Genomic DNA, 17824 nt, shown 5'->3' on the forward strand with positions numbered 1-17824 from the left:
TCCTTATTCCATCATATGATTGTTGCCGAACACTATAGCAATAGTATATATTTTTTATGGTAGTTTGGTGATCTCCTGCAGCCAACATTTCACCTCGATTCTGAATGCTTTTCATCAAAAGTGTTGTTTTCCCACTCATTAAGGGCACACAGAGAAAAGCTCTGAAAGGTGTTATAAACTGATACATAATCTATGTTTCTTTTTCTCTCTGCTATGTCTATCTAACTCTATTCAATGAACAACAACAACTGAGGTAAAATCAAAGTATTTACTATATTAAATAGTCAATATATAAACAAAACATTAGAAATATAAATAAAACAATTTTTTTTACATTGTGCGACGAAAACTAGTGAATGTATATATATAAAAAAAAAAAACACTTTTAATAATACAACACTTGGGAACAAAAAAAATCTGCTCTAAATCATTAGAAGACGCTACTAGCAGCCCCTCCCCCCCCCGCCGCGGGCGGCCGGCCGGGCGGCCGAAGGCCCCCCGGGATGCGGGGCCGAGAGGCCCTCCCAAGGTTTTAGGAATTTTTAAATGAGTTTACTCACACCGAGACTTTCCCTAAGACGAACACACTCGTCTCGGTCGGATAAACAAGGAAGAGAGAGAGAGGATAAATTAAATTTGTCTCATGTTTTTGACAGAAGAGCTGGTCATAGCTTGTTGAGCGTCCACGTTCGTTATCAGGGGAGAAGAATGGAGTTCTTGTGTCATGGATGTTCTCCACTATTTTCAAAAGCGTGTCCATAACTGAACAATCGACATGACCGGGAGACTGACTGTCATCTTTATCTTCCAATGAATGGAGTTCTTGTGTTATGGATCTCCTCGGACTCGGAATACTCTCAATCAGGCCAAAGAAACTCTCCACAACCGATCGATCTACATGCCCTGGTGACTGACTGTCTTCTTCATTTTCCCTCCGATTGGCTACTGGATTCACTGCTTGTGGAACCTCTTTCAGTTCAACGATTCTTATTGTTTTTCTTTTTGATGGTCTCTTTTTGGCATCGGTCTAGAATAAAAAAATACAGCAGAATCGATTTATTTGTTACAAATATATATATATATATATTCCCCTTCCCTCCCCTAGTACAAAATCCCCCGACTATTTCTTCTCTGTCAATAACATACGATAAATTTTCTATGTTTTATTGACCTCGGTGGTTCTTAATGAATTTACATTGGTCTACAATAATCACATTTCAAAGTCCTCAAACAAAAAAAAGGACTCCCTTTCTCTCTTGTTCCTCTTATATTATCATCAATGCTGTTAAAAAGACCCCTCCCCCTATCTCAAGAACAAAAAAAAATAACGTTGATATGGCTTAATGCTCAACTCAAATGACAAGAATTGCTTTATCATACTACAGGAAAAACTTATTAGTATAGCTTAAGTTTGAACTCAAACGACAAGAATTGTATTTTCAATACTAATAGCAGTGAAATAAAATAACTTTCTGAAGTTACTTCGTAAGCTCATACCATGCTACTACTTATCGAATCGGATTAAATTAAAAATCTAACCTAAGGTGTGCCTCATAAGAGATTTGCAATGTCAAGTTACCTTTATTTCAATAGTTACACTCTCTATAGTGAAGGGAATCCCCCCCCCCCCACCTTCCCTCTTCTCTTCAGAAAAAAATAATTGACATGACATAAATTTAACCTCAAATAACAAGAATTGTATTTTCATACTACTTCAAGAAAAGCTCACTGATATGCCTTAAGTTTCAACTCAAATGACTATAATTCTATTTTTAATATTAAAGCCAGTAAAATAAAATAATTTCAACATAACTTTACTTTTTCTTTTAAAACATTTATTTACTATTTCTTTTCTATAAGTAAAACATGACTTTTTAATCCTCCCCTCCTCTTAAAAAAAGATCATTTGCTATTTCTTTTCCGTACGTAAAATATGACATTTTATTCTCATCGCTATTTCTTGGATCTTTTCAGTTTTTTAGCACTATAGTGAAAGTAACATTTGAGTTCCGTAATTTCAAACGTTTCACAGTCGTATTCAAGTTGATCCCCTAACTTTCCTCAAGGTAGCAAGCTTAGTATTAAGCTGTATTAAAAGGAGAGCAGTGCTGTGTTATATTGGAATTTTACTCAAGAAATTTTGCTTAAAAATGAAACATGAAAAGTGATTTGATGTTCATTCTAATGTATATATATATATATATATATATATATATATATATATATATATATATATATATATATATATATATATATATATATATATATATATATATATATATATATATATATATATATATATATATATATATATATATGTATATATATATATATATATATATATATATATATATATATATATTTTATATATATATATATATATATATATATATATATTTGTATATATATATGTATATATATATATATATATATATATATATATATATATATATATATTTGTTTATAAATTATATAGCCCACTAGAAATTTACTTGATAATTCAATAGCTTCGAAATTTAAAAACATATTTTAATAAAACTATGTCCCTCCCACTTATATTCACTAAGCATAATGAAAAAAAACTTGCCTCTTTCATAGAATCACTATAATCCAAATTTCTGTTCTCAGACATAATTTATTCACTTAACTATTCTGCACTAGCCAAGTATCGTTAAACCAATAATAATAAAATTACTGATTTCTCGCCTTATATGCACATTTCAGAAGGTCGTGGGTTTCCCCATAGTCCCGGTTTTATATCAAGAAAAAATTATCCAATCACAAAAGTTATTGCTCAATAGAGATTTTCCCAAAACCTTGCAAAACCGACAAAAAGTTAAGTAATTGGGTTTTCCCCCATGTTCGATAGTACTTCAGTGGTGACCCCGTATCGAAGGTATAATTTTCCCCAAGGTCTTCTCTTGTTGAGAAACTAGTTAGGTTTTCCCAAAATATTAAATTGTCCACAAACATGTTATGTAACTAAAGATTCTCCCAAGGTCTCCCCTCTGTTGACAAAAACATTTCTGGGTTTTCCCCCCTACCAAAGGTGTATAGCGCCAAGGTAAATATAACGTCACATCCTACTAGCGTTCGACTTCAAATTAGAGTCCCTTACGTTGGATTCCTGCTTGGTTTTCTTTTCAATAATGGTTTTCTCCCTTCTATACGATCTTTTTCAGATAATTTCACTGTTTTTGTAAATGTGATGCACTCATTTTTTTAAAGTATGTCCCAGGAAGGTATTTAGTCAAGAATTTTGATTCAAACGGGAATAGAGGTCATCCAGTTCATGGTTTGCTCCGAGAATTTGAGTACATTACTAAATCCATACCCCAACGAATGGTGTAATTTTGTCCAAATCCTGTGGGGGTGGGGAGTCAAAGCTGGAGCCAATTTTCCCAAATCAAGTGAAAATGACAGAAAAAACTGAAAAACGAGCCGTACAGTAGTAAAAAAAGATAAAGATGTACTAAGAAAACTGACCTGTTTCAGTGGATGCCTGGGTTATGCAGGCTTATCTTAGTTTTAATAACATTTTTGGAGAAAAGAAATATCAGCTGGGAGGGGGGAGAAACTGTTGTCTGGAGGAAAATTGAGGTCTGGGAGGGGAAGTTGCCCCTCTGCCAATTGACAAATTACGCCCCTGACCCCAACCCCTTGCCGCTTAGTGGTTGGAGAAGTGCAGGCATGTGGTTCTGGAACCACTCAAAGTTGTATATTAAAAGAAGGATTACTTATTGTTATACTTAATTAGTCAAAAGTAGTAGTAACCCCTCCATTGATTCAAGGACTCCCGTAGGGAAAATAACACAGGGTAATTAACATATGATTCTTGGTTACGTTGGTTATGTTATGTTGGTTAAGTGATTTGTTTTTTGTTGATGTTTGTTGGTTATGTTGGTTATTGTTTGATGTTTGTTGGTTCTAGGTTATGAGTGTTGGTTATGTTGGCTGATGTATGTTGCTTATGTTTGATGGTTATGTTTGATTGTTATGTTATGTTGTTTCTTGGTTATGTTATGTTGATGATGTTTGATGTTTGTTGGTCATATTGTTTGATATTTGTTGGTTGTTGGTTATGTGATTTGATGGTTATGAATGTTGGTCATGTAATTTGTTGTTTCTTGGTTATGTTATGTTGATGTTTGATGGTTGTGTTGTTTGATGTTGGTTATGTGATCCGTTGTTTGTTAGTTATGTGATTTGATGGTTATGTTGTTTGATGTTTATTGGTTATGAATGTGTGTTAAGTTATGTTGGTTATGTGATTTGATGGTTATATTGTTTGTTGGTTAATTTGTTTGATGTTTGTTGGTTATGTGGTTGTTATGTTGATGTTGTTTGATGGTTATGTTGTTTGATGATTGTTGATGTTGTTTGCTGGTTATGTTTGATGCTTATATTGTTGCTTTGGATATATTTGAAATTAATGGTGTTACTAGACAAAATTCCCGCCTTGTTTTTATGCAAATCATGCCTCCCCAGGTGCTAGAAGCCATTTTTAGTGATCCACAATACAAAATCATGCCTCCCATTTCTGTGACATGCCCTCCCTTTTCCCATAGATTTCTTTGGCATGCCCTCTGACGTCACGGAAGCCATAGGTTTAGTTTAGTTTAGAGTTTTAGCTTAGTTTTACTTTAGAGTTTTAGTATAGAGTTATAGTTTAGTTTAGTTTTAGTTAAGAGTTTTAGTTTAGAGTAGTTTTAGTTTTAATTAAGAGTTTTAGTTTAGAGTTATAGTTTAGTTTAAAGTTTTATTTTAGAGTTTTAATTTAGAGTTTAGTTTAGAGTTCTAAATTAGTTTTAGTTAAGTTTTAGTTTAGAGTCTTAGCTTAGAGTTTTAGTTAGAGTTATAGTTTAGTTTTGGTTAAGAGTTTTAATTTAAACTTGTAGTTTAGTTTTATTTAAGATTTTTAGTTTGGAGTTGTAGTTTAGTTTAGAGTTTTAGTTTTAGAGACTTAGCTTAAAGTTTTAGTTAGAGTTATAGTTATTTTAGTTTTTAGTTAAGTTTTAGTCTAGAGTTGTAGTTTAGTTCTAATTTAAAAATTTTTAATTTAGAGTTTTAGTTTAGAGTCTTAGCCTAGAGTTTTAGTTAGAGTTATAGTTTTGTTGTGTTAAGAGTTTTAGTTTAGAATTGTATTTTAGTTTTAGTTAGTTTTTAGTTTGAGTTAGTTTAGTTTTAGTTTAGAGTTTTAGTTTAATTTAAAGTTTTATTTTAGAGTTTTAATTTAGAGTTTAGTATTAGTTAGGAGTTTTAGTTTAGAGTTCTAGTTTAGTTTTAGCTAAGAGTTTTAGTTTAGAGTCTTAGCTTAGAGTTTTAGTTAGAGTTATAGTTTAGTTTTAGTTAAGAGTTTTAGTTTAGACTTGTAGTTTAGTTTTAAGAGTTTTACTTTAGAGTTGTCGGTTAGTTTTAGTTTAGAGTTTTAGTTTTAAAGATTTAGCTTAGAGTTTTAGTTTAGAGTTGTAGTTTAGTTAAAATTTTTTAGTTTAGAGTTTAAGTTTAGAGTCTTAGCCTAGAGTTTTAGTTATAGTTATAGTTTAGTTTAGTTAAGAGTTTTAGTTTAGAGTTTTAGTTAGAGTTGTAGTTTAGTTTTAGTTAAGGGTTTTAGTTTAGAGTGTTAGCTTAGAGTTTTAGTTAGAGCTATAGTTTAGTTTATTTTTAGTTAAGATATTTAGTTAAGAGTTGTAGTTTAGTTTTAGTTTGGAGTTTAGAATTTTTGGTTTAGTCTTAGCTTAGAGTTTTTAGTTAGAGTTACAGTTTAGTTTTAGTTAAGGATTTTAGTTTAGAGTTGTAGTTTCGTTTTAGTTAAGAGTTTTAGTATAGACTTTAGTTTTAGTTTAGAGGCTTAGCTTACAGTTTTAGTTAGAGTTATATTTTAGTTTAGTTTCATTTAAGATTTTTAGTTTAGAGTTGTAGATTAGTTGTAGTTAAAAGTTTTAGTTTAGAGTCTTAGCTTAGAGTTGTAGTTAGAGTTATAGTTTAGTTTTAGTTAAGAGTTTTAGTTTAGAGTTGTAGTTTATTTTTAGTTAAGACGTTTAGTTAATAGTATTAGTTTAGAGTTTTAGTTTATAGTCTTAGCTTAGAGTTTTAGTCAGAGTTATAGTTTATTTCTTAGAAGTAACAATTTTTTTCGTTTGTGATAACAAGTTTCCTGTCAGAAGTAGCAAGTTGTCCTTAACGCTAACAAATTTTCTCATCAAAGTATCAACTTTTTTCCTTAACGCTAACAAACTCTTACCTCAGACTATCAAATTTCTCTTAGAAGTAAAAATTTTATCGATACGATAACAAGTTTTCAGTTAGAAGTAGAAGGTTTTTTAGTAAAAATAACAATTTTTTCTTAGAAGTAACACTTTTTTTCGTTTGTGATTACAACTTTTCTGTCAGAAGTAGCAAGTTTTCCTTAACACTAACAAATTTTTTCATCGAAGTAACAACACTTTTCCTTAATACTAACAAACGTTTACTCAACACTATCAGATTTATCTTAGCAGTAACAGGTTTCTCTTAACACTAACAAATTTTCTCTTCGAAGTATCAACTTTTTTCTCTAATACTAACAAACTTTTACCTAACACTATCAACTTTCTCTTATAAGTAACATATTTTTACCAGTGATGACACGTTTTCTGCTTGAACTAGCAAGTTGTCCAGCAAAGATACCAAATTTTCCTTGGAAGTAACAATTTTATCATTATGATAACAAGTTTTCTGCAAGAAGAAGCAAGTTTTCCTTAACACTAACGAATTTTCTCATAGAAGTAACAATTTTTCCTCAGTGATAACAAGTTATCTGTCACAAGTAACAAGTTTTCTGTCAAAGATATCAAGTTTTTCTTAGAAGTAACAATTTTTTCGTTTATGATAAGATGCTTTCTGTCAGAACTAGCAAGTCTTTCTTAAAATTAACAAATTTTCTCTTTGAAGTAATAACTTTTCCCTTAATACTAACAACTTTTACTTAACACTATCAAATTTCTCTTAGAAGTAACAGGTTTTTTCAGCAGTAACAAATTTTTTCTAATTACACCAAGTTTTCTGTCAAAGATAACAAATCTCTCATAGAAGTAGCAATTTTTCGTCAGTGATAACAAGTTATGTGTTAGAAGTAACAATTTTTCGTCAGTGATAACAAGTTTTCTGTTAGAATTAGAAAGTTTTCTGTCAGGGTTAGATTTCTCTACGTTAGGTTCATCTAACTTAGGTTAACATAAGCGCTCATGTTAAGATAATTTAGATGAGCCTAACTAAAACGTAGAGAAACCTAACTTTGACAGAAAACTTTCTAATTCTAACATAAAACTTGTTATCACTGACGAAAAACTTTTACTTCTAACAGATATAAATACATTCATAGATACATTAACTATGTCAAGATACATTAACTATGTAACTATGTTTAAATACATTAACTATGTCAAGGATATTCTTTTCTGCAAAGGTTACCCAATCAAACTTATTGAAAATATCATAGATAGACGATTAAAAATGATCAAACAACAAAATAGGGATCACGTCCCCCTTGATTCAGTTACCCTAGCAATGGAAAAAAAAACTTTCATCGCTTTACCATACATCCCGAAACTTGGCGATAAACTTTGAAAAGTTAAAAAAAAACACAATCTCTCTGTTTCTTTCAAAACCGAAATAAAAGTTGAACATTTTTTCAACTCAGGAAAGGATAAAACTGACCCTGCACTGGGTAGCGGTGTCTACAGAATACCGTGTTCATGTGGGAAATTTTACATTGGTAGGACCCATCAGCAACTAGGTGAACGTTTGCATGAGCACAAAATTTCAATAGATAAGTCCCTTAGATTAAAAAATAACAATGACAACTTTGATTCGGCATTGGCTTCGCATATTTTCGTAAATCCGACCCATCTGGTTCTTTTTGACGAGGCAACCTTAATATCTACTGTAAATGGCCTACCACAAAATTTTAAAGAGGTAATTGAGATAAAAAAAAATACATGAGCCGAAATTTAGCAATAAATAGAGATACTGGAGATATTTCATTAATCCCAATTTACGACAGTTTAATTTTGAAGGACTCTATAAATATTTTCACCCAGTATAACTTGAAAGAACCTATTTGCACATCAAATGATGAAGGAATTTATAGGCCAGCCAAAGCAACTGCAAAACAAAGGATTATTGCCCAATCATCTTGGTAGTTTTCTTTTTCATTGAATCCAAACTGGTTCTTATTTAGATTCTGTTCTGTCGTTAACAAGTAAACTTCGACAGGTTCGATTTTCGATAGCTTCTTTTTATTTTCTTTCTTTCTTGCTTATCTCTGAGGACGACTCGGCGGGCGTCCTTGTCGAAATATTTGCTTCTTTCTTCTTCTTCTTCATGGTTCGCCATTGGCTGACAAAATCTTCGTTTTTTTTACCTTTTTTTACTTTATTTTTCATTTTGTTGTTTTCTTTCCTCTCTGAGTTTCATTTTTCTTACAGATAACTTGTTATCACTGACGAAAAATTTTTACTTCTATGAGAAATTTGTTATCTTTTACGGAAAACTGGGTGTTATTAGAAACTTGTTACTGTTAAGAAAAACCTGTTACTTCTAATAGAAATTTGATAGTGTAAGTAAAAGTTTCTTAGTATTAAGGGAAAAGTTATTACTTCGAAGAGAAAATTTGTTAGTGTTAAGAAAACCTTGCTACTTCTGACAGAAAACTTGTTATCAAAACGAAAAAATTGTTACTTCTAAGAAAAATTTGGTATCTTTGACAGAAAACTTACTACTTCGAACGGAAATTTTGTTATCATTGATAAAAACCGTTACTTTAATGATAAATTTGTTATCTCTCAGGGAAAACGTTGTACTATTAGAAAAAATTATTATCATAAAGGAAAAAATTGTTACTTCTAAGAGAAATTTGATAGTGTTAGGTAAATGTTTGTTAGTATTGAGGAAAAAAGTTGTTACTTTGAAGAGAGAATTTGTTAGTGATAAGGAAACCGGGCTTCTTTTAATAAGAGACTTGGTACCAAAACAAATAAATTGTTACTTTTAAGAAAAATTTAGTATCTCTGATGGAGAACGTGTCGTTTCTAACAGATGACTTGTTATCATTGAGGAAAGATTGTTATTTTATGAGAAATTTGTAATCTTTGACGGAAAACTTAGTGCTACTAGAAGAAGTCTGCTACTTCTAAAAGAAATTTGAGTGTGTTAAGTAAAAGTGTTTTAGCATTAAGAGAAAATGTTACTTCAAAGAGAAAGTTTGTTAGTGCTAAGAAAAACTTGCTACTTTTGACAGAAAGCTTGTTATCATAAACGATAGAAATTGTTACTTATAAGAAAAATTTGTTATCTTTGACAGAAAACTTGCTACTTCTATTAGAAAAATTATTATCATCGAGAAAAATTGTTACATCTATGAGAAGTTTGTTATCTTTGACGGAAAACTTGGTACTATTAGAAAAAATGTGTTAGTTTTAAGAAAAACCAGTTACTTCTAAGAGAAATTTCATACTATTAAGTAAAAGTTTGTTAGTATTAAGGAAAAAGTTGTTACTTTGATTAGAAACTTTGTTAGTGTTGAGGATTACTTGCTACTTCTGACAGAAAACTTGTTATCATAAACGAAAAAATAGTTCCTTCCAAGAAAAATTTCTTATCTTTCCTGACCAACTTGCTAGTTCAAGCAGAAAACGTGTTATCACTGGCGAAAAATGTTACTTCTAAGAGAAATTTGAAAGTGTTAGATAAAAGTCTGTTAGTATTAAGGAAAAAATTTGATACTTCGAAGAGAAAATTTATTAGTGATAAGGAAAACTTGATACTTCTGGCAGAAAACTTGTTATCATAACGAAACAAATTGTTACTTATATGAAAAATTTGGTATCTTTGACAGAAAACTTGTTACTTCTAACAGATAACTGGTTATCACTGGCGAGAGATTGTTACTTCTATGAGATATTTATTATCTTTGAGGGAAAACTTGGTGCTATTAGAAGAAATTGGTTACTGCTAAGAAAAAAATGTTAGTTCTAAGAGAAATTTGACTGTAGTAAGTAAAAGTTTGTTAGTATTAACGAAAAATATTGTTACTTCAAAGAGAAAATTTGCCAGTGTTAAGAAAAACTTGCTACTTCTAACAGGAAACTTGTTATCATAAACGATAAAATTGTTACTTCTAAGAGAAGTTTGTTATCTTTCACAAAAAACTTGCTGTTTTTAACGGAAAAATTGTCATCATTGACAAAAATTGTTACTTCTATGAGAAATTTGTTATTTTGGACGGAAAACTTGGTGCTATTAGAAAAAATTTCTTACTGTTAAGAAAAACCTGTTACTTCTAAGAGAAATTTGGCAGTGTTAAGTAAAAGTTTGTTAGTGTTCAGGAAAAAGTTGTTACTTGGATGAGAAGATTAGTTAGTTTTCAGGATAAATTGCTAGTTCTGACAGAAAATTTGTTATCATAAACGAAAAAATTGTTACTTCCCAGAAAAATTTGTTATCTTTGCTGGAAAACTTACTAATTCAAACAGAAAACGTATTATCACTGGCAAAAATATGTTACTTCTAAGAGAAATTTGATAGTGTTAGGTTAAAGTTTGTTAGTATTAGGAAAAAAAGTTGATGCTTCAAAGAGAAAATCTGATAGTTGTAAGTAAAAGTTTTTTATTATTAAGGAACTGTGTTGTTGCTTCGATGAGGGAATTTGTTACTGTTAAAGAAAACTTGCTGCTTCTGACATAAAACTTGCTATCACAAACGAAAAAATTGTTACTTCAAAGAAAATTTTTTTATCTTTATTGGAAAATCTTCTACTTCTAACAGAAAACTTGTTATCATTGAAGAAAAATTGCTACTTTTAAGAGACATTTGTTATCATTGACAGAAAGATTGGTGCTATAAGAAAAAATCTTCTATTTTTAAGAAAAACCTGTTACCCCAACAAGAAAAACCTGTTAAGAAAAACCTGTTAGCAAATGTTTGTTAGTATTAATGAAAAGTGTTATTACTTCGATGAAAAAATTTGTTAGTGTTAAGGAAAACTTGCTACTTCTGACAGAAAAGTTGTAATCACAAACGAAAAAATTGTTACTTCTAAGAAAAAATTGTTATTTTTGCTAAAAAACCTTATACTTTTAACTGAAAACTTGTTATCATAACGATAAAATTGTTAATTCTAATAGAAATTTGATAGTGTTAGGTAAAAGTTTGTTAGCATTAAGGAAAGTGTTAAGGAAAACTTGCTACTTCTGACAGGAAACTTGTTTATCATAAACGAAAAAAATTGTTACTTCTAAGAAATAAACTATAACTCTCACTAAAACCCTAAGCTAAGACTTTAAACTAAAAGTCCAAACTCTAAACTAAAACTCTTAACTAAAACTAAACGACAACTCTAAACTAAGACTCTTAACTGAAACTAAACTAAACTATAACTCTAACTAAAACTCTAAGCTAAGAGTCTAAACTAAAACTAAACTACAGCTCTAAATTAAAACTCTTAACTAAAAACTAAACTAAACTATAGCTCTAACTAAAACTTTAAGCAAAGACTCTAAAACTAAAACTCTAAACTCTAAATTAAAACTCTTAACTAAAACTAGACTACAACTTTAAACTTCAAACTAAAACTCTTAATTAAACTAAACTGAAAGTCTAAACTAAAACTCTTAAATAAACTAAACTATAACTCTAAGCTAAGACTGTAAACTAAAACTCTAAACTCTAAACTAAAACTGTTAACTGAAACTAAACTAAAACTCTTAACTAAACCGAACCTAAACTATAACTCTAACTAAAATTATAAGATAAGACTGTAAACTAAAACTCTAAAGTCTAAACTTAAAACTCTTTACTAAAAATAAACTAAGCTCTAAATTAAAAATCTAAACTAAAACTCTAAACTAAACTATAACTCTAAACTAAAACTCTAAACTAACACTAAACTAAACTAGAATTAAACTAAACTAAAACTCTTAAATAAAACTAAACTACAACTCTAAACTATAACTCTTAGCTAAAACTAAACTAAAACTATAACTCTAACTAAAACTCTAAACTAAAACTCAAACTCTTAAACTACAACTCTTAACTAAAAATAAAAAAAACTATAACTAACTAAAAACTTTAAGCTAAGACTCTAAACTAAAACTCTAAACTAAAACTCTTAACTAAAACTAAAACTACTCTAAACTTAAACTCTTAACTAAAACTGAACTGAACTATAACTCTAAACTAAAACTCTATAAATCTAAACTAAAACTAAACTAAAACTCTAAACTAAAACTAAACTAAACTGAAAATCTAAACTAAAAGTACTATAGGATATAGTATAGCTATAAGCTAAATCTTTAAAACTAAAATTCTAAACTAAAACTAAAAAACAACTCTAAAGTAAAACTCTTAACTAAAACTAAACTACAAGTCTAAACTAAAACTGTTAACTGAAACTAAACTATAACTCTAACTAAAATTCTAAGCTAAGTCTAAACTAAAACTCTAAACTCTAAACAAAAACTCTAAACTCTCAACTAAAACTCTTAACTAAAACTAAACTACAGCTCTAAATTAAAACTCTTAACTAAAACTAAATTAAACCATACCTCTAACTAAAACTCTAAGCTAAGACTCTGAACTCTAAACTAAAACTCTAAACTAACACTAAACTAGAATTAAACTAAACTAAAACTCATAACTAAAACTAAACTACAACTCTAAACTATAACTCTTAGCTAAAACTAAACTAAAACTATAACTCTAGCTAAAACTCTAAACTAAAACTCTAAACTCTTAAACTACAACTCTAAACTAAAACTCTTAACTAAAACTATACTAAACTATAACTCTAACTAAAAACCTTAAGCTAAGACTCTAAACTAAAACTCTGAACTAAAACTACTCTAAACTTAAACTCTTAACTAAAACTGAACTAAACTATAACTCTAAACTCAAACTCTAAGCTAATACTAAACTAAAACTAAACTGAAAATCTAAACTAAAAATACTCTAGGATATAGTATAGATATGGAGTCCAGAGGGGTGTGTCATGGAGTCTTGGCAACTGTGTCCCCTTTAATAGAACCGGTAACCGCATTGCACAGGTGCGAGGACTGGAGGGGTTGGTAGCTCTACTTATCTGACTTCCAGAAATTCCCTATTAATTTTCCTATGCTAATTTTCCAGTGTTAATTTCCCTACTTGTGCGTTTGAAATCCAATACTATTTGTCTATGCTAATTTCCACACCTGTGCGTTTGAAATCCAGTGCTATTTCCCTAAGTTAGTTTCCCTGTGTTAATGCCTCTAACTCTGCGCTTGAAATCCAATATAAATTTTCCTATGCCTTCCGTGACGTCAGAGGGCTGTTGTATAAATTCAATGCTGTTTCCCTATGCTAATTTCCCAGTGTTAATTTCCCTACATGTGCGTTTGAAATCCAATGATATTTCCCAACGCTAACTTCCATACCTGTGCGTTTGAAATCCAATGCTATTTCCCTCTGTTAATTCCTCTAACTGTGCGCTTGAAATCCAATACTATCTTTCCTATGGCTTCCGTGACGTCAGAGGGCTGCTGTAGAAACTCAATGCTAATTCCCTATGTTAATTTCCCTGTGTTAATTCCCCTACCTGTGCGCTTAAAATCCAATAATATTTTTCCTATGGCTTACGTGACGTCAGGGGGCAAGTCACAGAAATCCTATTGGAAAAGGGAGGGCATGTCACAGAAATGGGAGGCACGATTTTGTAGTGGATCAATAAAAATTGCTTCTAGCACCTGGGGAGGCATGATATGCATAGAAACAAGGTGGAAATTTTGCCTAGTAACACCATTATTTCCAATATATCCAAAGCAACAATATAAGCATCAAACATAACCATCAAACACCATAGCCAACGAACATCAAACAACATAACCATCAAACAATATCATAACATAACCATCAAACATAACCAACAAACAACAATCAAAATAACCAACAAACAACAACCACCAAACATCAAACAACATAACCAACAAACATAACCAACAAACAACACAACCATCAAATCACATAACCAGCCTAACATAACAAACATTCATAACCAACAAACATCAAACAACATAACCAACATAACCATGAAACAACATAACCATCAAGTCACATAACGAACAAACAACAAATCACATAACCAACATCAAACGACATAACCATCAAACATCAACATAACGCAACCAAGAAACCACAAATCACATAACCAACATTCATAACCATCAAATCACATAACCAACACTTATAACCAACAACCAACAAACAACATAACCAACAAACATCAAACAACATCAACATAACATAACCAAGAAACAACATAACATAACAATCAAACATAACCAACAACCAACAAACATCAAACAACATAACCATCAAACAATAACCAACATAACCAACAAACAACAAATCACATAACCAACATTACATAACCAATATAACCAAGAATCATATGTTAATTTCCCTATGGGCGTCCTTGAATCAATGGAGGGGGTACTACTATCAAATTATTTACTTAAAAATTCCACCGTAATATTCTCTCCGTACGTAAGATTGTGCATCAAAAGAGGAAGAAAGACAAAGAAAACAGTTCTGTACGAGAACTCAGGTAATTCTTCCCAAAATTTTCGAAACGAAAACAAACTTAGTTTATAATACCATTTATCGTACATACACTAGAAATGATCTTTTTTTTTAATTTCCGTTCATTTCTGAATAATGAGTGGCTTTTTGTTTAGGGACAGGTCAAATAAATCCCTAAGCCTAAAGGCACATTTCTGTTGAGCTAGAAAATTTTCCGCTAGTGTGTCGATATACAAACCTGGCCGCTCAGTTAACCTTTTGTGTCGAAACTACTCGCCTGGAGCTACTTTCTTAAGTGCTACTATATTTAATTCTTTAAAACAAAGAATTAAAGTTTTATTTCTTATTTTTTTAATTTTTTTTAAAAAAAGAAACGACACAATGTTATGATTTTTTTTTTCCCAATATAAATTTATTTTTTCCTTAATTCTTGTACGGCTTCTTAGATCAGCTCCTTAATAAGGGTTGAAGTGTCCTATCTCCCCTAGACTGGAGGTGATTAGAAATTATATAAAAAAAAAGTTTTCAACTGAAACTAAGGACCAACATTAAAACTTAAAACGAACAGAAATTATTCCGTATAAATAAAAAAGGTCATAGCAGTGTTGTTTCTACATTAAATTTTAATCAAAAACGAGCATAGATTAATTTAAAAAAAAACACGTTTTTCCGAGGGAAGTAAAGAGCGAAGTTGAAACTTAAAACGGACAAAAATTATTACTTTGCAGCCTATCTAACATATATCAATAAAATTAATGCAAATAAATCAGCTGGTAATATTTTCCTAGGTTGTAGGATTACAGAAAACTAGCGCTTTACAGAAAACACAAAAGCCAAGAATAAAAAACAAGAATATTGGAGTCAAAAGTAAATACGTAGCCCCACAACAATAAACTAATCAATAACGCTTTTCATAGTCCTAGAAGAGCTGTGATATCAGTAATTTTCAGTATACAGTTAAAAATATCTTAAAAAACTTAGGCATAAAAATAATAAATTTGAAGTCATTATACAGCATATAAAATAATGGATTGATTTATCAGGTAGCATCTTGGTCTGACCCAGGGGCGCCAATTAGGGGGGGGGGGTCATGCCCCCCCTTAGACTTTGAAAATTACCTTCTTATTTATATTTCACAGCTATTTTCTATTTTAGCTATGTGCTATATTAAACCAGCAACTGGTCCAATAAATACGACCAACAAACTGGTGCCCTAATTATATAATCTTGTTTTGAAATGTCTAAGAGCGAGCGCGTCTACACTATTTTATTTCCGAGTAGGGTTCATTCAAAACTAAGCTTCATGTGGTCAGTACCCGTTTCATTATTGTTCTTGTGAAGAATTCGTTGTAAACTATGAGTTTTGTATATTGCCTTTTTTAGTAGCTGGGAAAGGAAATGTGTTCTAGGGTTTCAAGGGGGTTTTGGTCAGCAGATTCTTGACATTGTTGAATAGTTTATGGGATGACTAGTCCTAGTGGAGTGTATGGGACTGTCGTGAACAGGAAATGTAAGTGATTGGCTTATAGAGTTTCTAAGCGGGGTAGTTTTACCGTGGAGTAAGGGAGTGATTTTCTAAGTGAGTTTCTACGTGTTTCTTCAGTTCTTCTCTTGCAGTGTCTGAGTGATGTCCTTGTCTACTACTCGTTTAACTATGAGTAAAAAGCGACAACAAACTTTAGATTTTTTTTCGGTGAAAATGCGGAAGAAAAATGAAGAAACTTTAGTGCAAGAAACTGGCAATAGTGTCAGCGCCCAAAGTCTCAGGTTAGTTGAGATAAATTCCCCAGCCTGTGACAGAATTTCGAAAACTAGCGGAACAATAAATGGCTCAGATCAACATGAAAGTTCGGTCTGCATCGCTGAACCCCATGCGGGTTCCAGTAGCAGTCAAGAAACTCTCTCAGATATCTCTAGAACGCGTCACGACAAACCAGCTCAACCTATTCTTGAGAGATATCCGGCTTCCACTTCTAACGGAAGGAAATTCAGTGCACATTACTATAAGATTTATGAATGGACTGAATACTAAAAAAACTTGAATTCCGTGTTTTGTTTTGCTTGCCGCCATTTTTCTATGGGGACTCTAAGGGCTGGAGAAACTGCTGGAAGAAGGGCTTTCATTGAGTCAGGATTTTGCAAGTGGAAAGACAGTTCTGCTATATTAAAGCAACATGATGATTCTGAAAGACATAGGCATTGTATGTCAGCATGGACGGAATTTAAGATAATGAGTACTGGTACTTCGAAATCTATAGCGAATGCCTTAATTCAATCCAGATCTCAAGAGGTTCAGGAAAATAGAGATCATGTGAAGTACATTTTTTGCGTTATTTGCTTTCTTGGCCGCCAGGGTCTTGCTTTGAAGGGTCATGACGAATAAGAAACATCTGCAAACCGGGGTAATTTGGTTGAATTGATGGAGGAAATGTCTAAAGGCGACGAAAAGCTGAAGGCTAAGTTACAGTGCCGATATGGTCACTATTGCAGTCATCAGTTCCAAAATGACGCAGTTACACTGATAGGAAATGCCTTGCGCCAAGATATTATTTCAGAAGTAAAATCAGCTAATTACTTTGCTATTCTTGTCAATGAGACAAAAGACGTTTCTAGAAAAGAACAATTAGCGATCCTACTCAGGTATATATCAAATGGAAAAGTAGTGGAACAACCAATTGGCTGCTATTACATGCACAAATGAGATGCTGAGAGCTTATCCACCTCAATCTGTGAAACTATAGAAAAGCTTGGTGTAGAATTGATGCTGTGTATTGACCAATGTTATGATGGCGCATCTGTTATGAGTGGGAAATTTAACGGAGTTCAAGCAAAGTTTAGGGAGAAGGTGCCTCGTGCAGTTTATGTATACTGTCACACCCACCTATTGAACCTGGGTTTGACTGACTGCCTCAAAAATACCAGCAAACTCTCTGAATTTTCCTCTGTAGTACAAAGGCTTTACACATTTATATCATGCAGCAACATACGTCACAAGCTATTTGTGGATTTCCAGCGTATTAGCAGGCAAAAAGTCTTAAAGCTTGAGAGGACCGTCCAGACTTGCTGATTTTACGCAGTACGCTCTGTTTCCAAGGTGAAGGCCAAATTTGAATGTATTGTTGCTGTGCTAGCCGCAGTCTCTGATAGTTCCAACGGGTGAGGCAGAGTGTGAAGCAAAAGGACTTCTGGACAAAATCAACTCTGCTTCTTTTGTCTCAACTTTGCACATAAT

The 17824-nt window shown here is 31.6% G+C and overlaps 1 protein-coding gene across 3 annotated transcripts in view; it reads right to left on the minus strand.

Moving 5' to 3' along the window:
• LOC148952220 (DNA repair protein RAD51 homolog 3-like) overlaps positions 1-17824 on the minus strand; it is a 173058-nt gene that overhangs the window by 45123 nt on the left and 110111 nt on the right. The window contains exon 3 of one of the 3 annotated variants that reach the window (XM_089089680.1): positions 506-1027. The exons of the other annotated variants lie outside the window; for them this stretch is intronic. The gene's annotated coding sequence lies outside the window, so the exon portion shown is untranslated. Of the gene's footprint in view, positions 1-505; positions 1028-17824 lie in introns of those variants that run through there. 3 annotated transcript variants of the gene reach the window in all.

The sequence above is a fragment of the Artemia sp. Qi Xiang Cuo genome, chromosome 5 (genome assembly GCF_049724085.1).
Source record: "Artemia sp. Qi Xiang Cuo chromosome 5, ASM4972408v1, whole genome shotgun sequence".
NCBI lineage: Eukaryota > Metazoa > Arthropoda > Branchiopoda > Anostraca > Artemiidae > Artemia > Artemia sp. Qi Xiang Cuo.